Below are 5,592 nucleotides of genomic sequence, written 5' to 3' on the forward strand. Positions count from 1 at the left end.
GAGAAGGTGTGAAACCGCTGCAGATTCCGCACAAAGAAGTGACATGCTGCAAATTTTGAAACCGCAGCAAATCCGAGCGGAAAAATCTGCACCGTGTGCACTGCGGTTTTTTGTTTTCCATAGGTTATAATGGTACTGTACACCGCAGCAAAAACTGTTCATTTTTTTCTCATTAATGTGCCCTCTGCGCCCCATCTTGGATGAAAAAAACCCAGAAATGTAGACATTTTTGCAAATTTATTAAAAAAGAAAAATGGAAATATCACATGGTCATAAGTATTCAGACCCTTTGCTCAGTATTGAGTAGAAGCCCCATTTTGAGCTAGTACAGCCTTGAGTCTTCTTGAAAATGATGCAACAAGTTTTCACACCTGGATTTGGGGATCCTCTGCCATTCTTCCTTGCAGATCCTCTCCAGTTCTGTCAGGTTGAATGGTGAACTTTGATGGACAGTCATTTTCAGGTCTCTCCAGAGATGCTCAATTGGGTTTAGGTCAGGGCTCTGGCTGGGCCAGTCAAGAATGGTCACAGGGTTGTTCTGAAGCCACTCCTTTGTTATTTTAGCTGTGTGCTTGGGGTCATTGTCTTGTTGGAAGGTGAACCTCCTGGCAAGTCTGAGGTCCAGTGCACTCTAGAAGAGGTTTTCATCCTGGATATCTCTATACTTGGCCGCATTCAGGTTTCCTTCCATTGCAACCAGTCGTCCTGTCCCTGCAGCTGAAAAACACCCCCCATAGCATGATGCTGCCACCACCATGTTTCACTGTTGGGATTGTATTGGGCAGGTCATGAGCAGTGCCTGGTTTTCTCCACACATACTGCTTAGAATAATAAACAAAAAGTTCTATCTTTGTCTCATCAGACCAAAGAATCTTATTTCTCATAGTCTGGGAGTACTTCATGAGGTTTTTAGCAAACTCTATGCGGATTTTCATGTCTTGCACTGAGGAGAGGCTTCCATCGGGCCACTCTGCCATAAAGGTCCGACTGGTGGAAGGCTGCAGTGATAGTTGACATTGTGGAACTTTCTCCCATCTCCCTACTGCATCTGTGGAGCTCAGCCACAGTGATCTTGGGGTTCTTCTTTACCTCTCTCACTAAGGCTCTTCTCCCATGATTGCTCAGTTTGGCTGGACGGTCAGGTTTAGGAAGACTTCTGGTGGTACTAAACCTCTTCAATTTAAGGATTATGGAGGTCACTGTGCTCTTAGGAACCGTGTGTACTGCAGAAATTCTTTTGTAACCTTGGCCAGATGTGTGCCTTGCCACAATTCTGTCTCTGAGCTCCTTGGCCAGTTCCTTTGACCTCATGATTCTCATTTGGTCTGACATGCACTGAGAGCTCTGAGGTCTTATATAGACAGGTGTATGCCTTTACAAATCAGTGTAATTAAACACATATGGACTCCAATGAAGTAGTAGAACCATCTCAAGGAGGATCACAAGGAAATGGTCAGAATGTGACTTAAATATGAGTGTCTGAGAAAAGGGTCTGAATACTTATGACCATGTGATATTTCAGTTTTTCTTTTTAATACATTTGCAAAAATTTTTACATTTCTTTTTTTTCAGTCAGGATGGGGTGCAGAGTGTACATTAATGACAGAAAAATAACTTTTAGGAATTTACCAATGAAACAAAGAGTGAAACATTTAAAGGGGTCTGAATACCTTGTCTGATTTGGCAAGATTTATTTTTCAAATCATGATTGAAAATAATTATTTGGTCACTTAAAAACATGCAAGATTTTTGACTGTCACAGACCTGTAACTTCTTCTTTAAGAGGCTGGCCTGTCCTCCACTCTTTACCTGTAGTAATTGCTCCTGTTTGAACTTGTTATTAGTATAAAAGACACCTGTCCACAACCTCAAACAGTCACACTCCAAACTCCACTATGGTGAAGACCAAACAGCTGTCGAAGAACACTAGAAACAAAATAGAAGCCCTGCACCAAGCTGGGAATACTGAATCTGTAATAGGCAAGCAGCTTGGTGTGATGAAATCAGCTGTGGGAGAAATAATAAGAAAATAGAAGACATAAAAGATTACTGATAATTTCCCTCGATCTGGGTCTCCACGCAAGATTTCACCCCATGATGTCAAAATGATCACAAGAACGATGAGCAAAAATTCCAGAACCACATGGGGGGACCTATTGAATGACCTGCATAGAGCTGGGACCACCGTAACAAAGGCAACCATCAGTAACACATTATGCCGCCAGGGACTCAGATCCTGCAGTGCCAGACATGTCCCCCTGTTTAAGCCAGTACATGTCCGGGCCAGTCTGAAATTTGCTTTAGAGCTTTTGGATTATCCAGAAGAGTATTGGGAGAATGTAATATGGTCTGATGAAACCAAAGTAGAACTGTTTGGTGGAAGTAAAACTTGTCGTGTTTGGAGGAGACAGACTGCTGAGTTGCATCCTAAGAACACCATACCTACTGTGAAGCATGGGAGTGGCAACATCATGCTTTGGGGCTGTTTCCTAACAAAAGGACCAAGACGAGTGATCCGTGTACATGAAATAATGAATGGGGCCATGTATCGTGAGGTTTTGAGTGCAATCCTCCTTCCATCAGCAAGGGCATTGAAGATGAAACGTGGATGGGTCTTTCAGCATGATAATGATCCCAAGTACAAGGAGTGGCTTCGTAAGAAGCATATGAAGGTCCTGGAGTGTCCTAGCCAGTCTCCAGATCTCAACCCCATAGAAAACCTTTGAAGTGATTTGAAAATCCGTGATGCCCAGCGACAGGCCCAAAACATCACTGCTCTAGAGATCTGCATGGAGGAATGGACCAACATACCACCAATGACCTCTGTCATTTCCAACAAAAGATATATAACAAAATATTGACATGAACTTTTGTTAATGACCAAATACAGTATTTATTTTCCACCATAATTTGCAAAATAAATTTTGCCAAATCAGACAAGGTGATTTTCTGGATTTATTTTCTCATTTTGACTCTCATAGTTGTGGTCTACCTATGATGTCAATTACAGGCCTCTCTCATCTTTTTATGTGTGAGAACTTGCACAATTGGTGGCTGATTAAATACTTTTTTCCCCCACTGTATACTGTGTATATATATATATATATATATATATATATATATACAGTATATATATATATGTGTGTGTGTGTGAACATACATTTGAATGAACAAACATACATATATGTGTTAGCATAGATTTGAATAAACACTTAAACATTACTGCATGAAGACTCTAGGGATTGATTACCTTTGTCTGCAAAAGTGTACCTTGTTGGTTCTTCATAACACAACATGACAGCCAGGAAATGCTATACACTGGATTTCAGGAATTTATTCTCAAAATTAAAAGTGACAACTGTTAACCTGCACTGAGAACCGGTCGCCAAATGATTAACTCTACTCACTGTGTCTATTTACTGGTGACATAACACATTCTACACCAATTTCTCGATGTCCCTACTTAAAAATGTGTTATCAACTGTCTAGTTATGTTAAGGAAAAAAGAGCAATTATTACATGACCAGTCTAATTGAGTTTCTATGTTAAAAAAAAACAAACTATTACAGTAACACCTCTTCTTCGCACTTAAAATCCATAGGTTTATTTACACGACTAGAAAAGTTCAGTTTTCAATACATAAGGTGTATACCTTGCAAATTACAAATTCTTTTAGTCCCTACAAGGCATAAAGGATTTGAAGGGGCTGGGTGTTGTTAAAATATAATAATAATACTTGTTAAAATAATCTCAGATATCTCAAGTCTGTTAATGGTAATATAACCAACGTCTTATTATTATATTCTGTAAATAATAAGAACTAGTATGAATGTTAACAAAGAAAAAAAGAAAAAAATAAGGAAAGCAATATAATAATAGTATTTACAAAGAAAAATCAGATTTTTTAAAATAAAAAATGTAGTTTTTAGGAACTGCAACATACTCTGTCATAAAATTTTACAATAGAAACTGTTTAAAAAATTAAGTTAGAGATTGACCTAAAAAATGCTCATTTTAATGCTAGGCAAGAAAACTTTTAAAAAATTATTATTGCCATATGTCATAATGCCATTCTGACATAGATTTTGAAAAATAACTACACCAGTTTCATCTGGTCTGAGAGACCTAGATAACAATATGTTTAATTTATATTGTAAAATCTTTGGAAAGATCTGCCTTAAGCCTAGTTATACCTTGAGTCCTGTTCACCCTAAGCTAGGTGAAACGTGGTTTATTGGCCTTTTTAAAGGGGATGCCCACTACTTGGATAATCCCTTCTGAATCCCTATTTTCCTCCTTAGTAAAAATAATAACAGCTGTAATCACTTAGGGTGCTGGCAGCATTCCAGCGGTGTCATCACTGACTCTCTCGGGGATCATGTAACATTGTTGTGTCATCTGATCCCTGCAGCCTGTCAGCGCTGACTTCATGCTCCTCTCCTATGGACATAATTGGCATCTGGAGGAAGTGAGAGAGCATTTGCACCTTCCACTTCCTTCCAATATCTTGATTTGTTTGAAGGAGGGGATAGCCTAGCGGCAGCTGATTGGCTGCAGGGATTGCATTGCATAACAGTGTCACGCGAGCCCCAGGAGAGCCAGTGCTGACAATGCTGGTATGTCACAGGTACCGGAGGTGCTGTTATTTTACTGGGAGGAAACATAGGGATTTAGAAGGGGTTGGCCAAGTAATGGACAGCCCCTTTAATGCAATTGTGGATGCTGAAATGTACAGCAGTTTGCCATACTGTTGGATATACTTTAGGTCTTTTGGCACATAAGAGTACATGTTGGGGAATTTTTGACAATTTAGCACCACAAATGTGAATCCAGCCTAGTTACACACGGTCAAAATTGTTGGTACCCCTCTTTTAATGACAGAAAAACCTACAATGGTGACAGAAATAACTTAAATCTGACAGCAGTAATAATAAATAAAAAATCTATGAAAATGAACAAATGAAAGTCAGAAATTGCTTTTCAATCATGCTTCCACAGAATTAAAAAAAAAAAATAAAACTCATGAAATAGGCCTGGACAGAAATTATGGTATCCCTGAAATTATGTGACAAAAGGGACATGTTAAATCAAGGTGCGTCCACTAATTAACATCACATGTGTTTACAATCTTGGAATCAGTGAGTGGGTCTGCATAGAGGGCTACAGATACTCACTGTGCTGTTTGGTGACATGGTGTGTATCACACACAACATGGACCAGAGGAAGCGAAGGAAAGAGTTGTCTCAGGAGATTAGAAAGAAAATTATAGACAAACATGTTAAAGGTAAAAGTTATAATACCATCTCCCAGCAGCTTGATGTTCCTGTGACTACAGTGGCACATATTATTCAGAAATTTAAGCTCCGCAGGACTGTAGCCAACCTCTCTGGATGTGGCCGCAGGAGGAAAATTGATGACAAATCAAAGAGACGGATAATACGAATGGTAACAAAAGAGCCCACAAAAACTTCTAAACAGATTAAAGGTGAACTTCAAGCTCAAGGGACATCAGTGTCAGATCGCACCATATGTCATTTTATGAGCCAAAGTGGACTTCATGGGAGACAACCAAAAAGGACATCATTGTTGAAA

The sequence above is a fragment of the Dendrobates tinctorius genome, unplaced genomic scaffold, assembly GCF_039654945.1.
Source record: "Dendrobates tinctorius isolate UK_male_01 unplaced genomic scaffold, ASM3965494v1 ptg000022l, whole genome shotgun sequence".
NCBI lineage: Eukaryota > Metazoa > Chordata > Amphibia > Anura > Dendrobatidae > Dendrobates > Dendrobates tinctorius.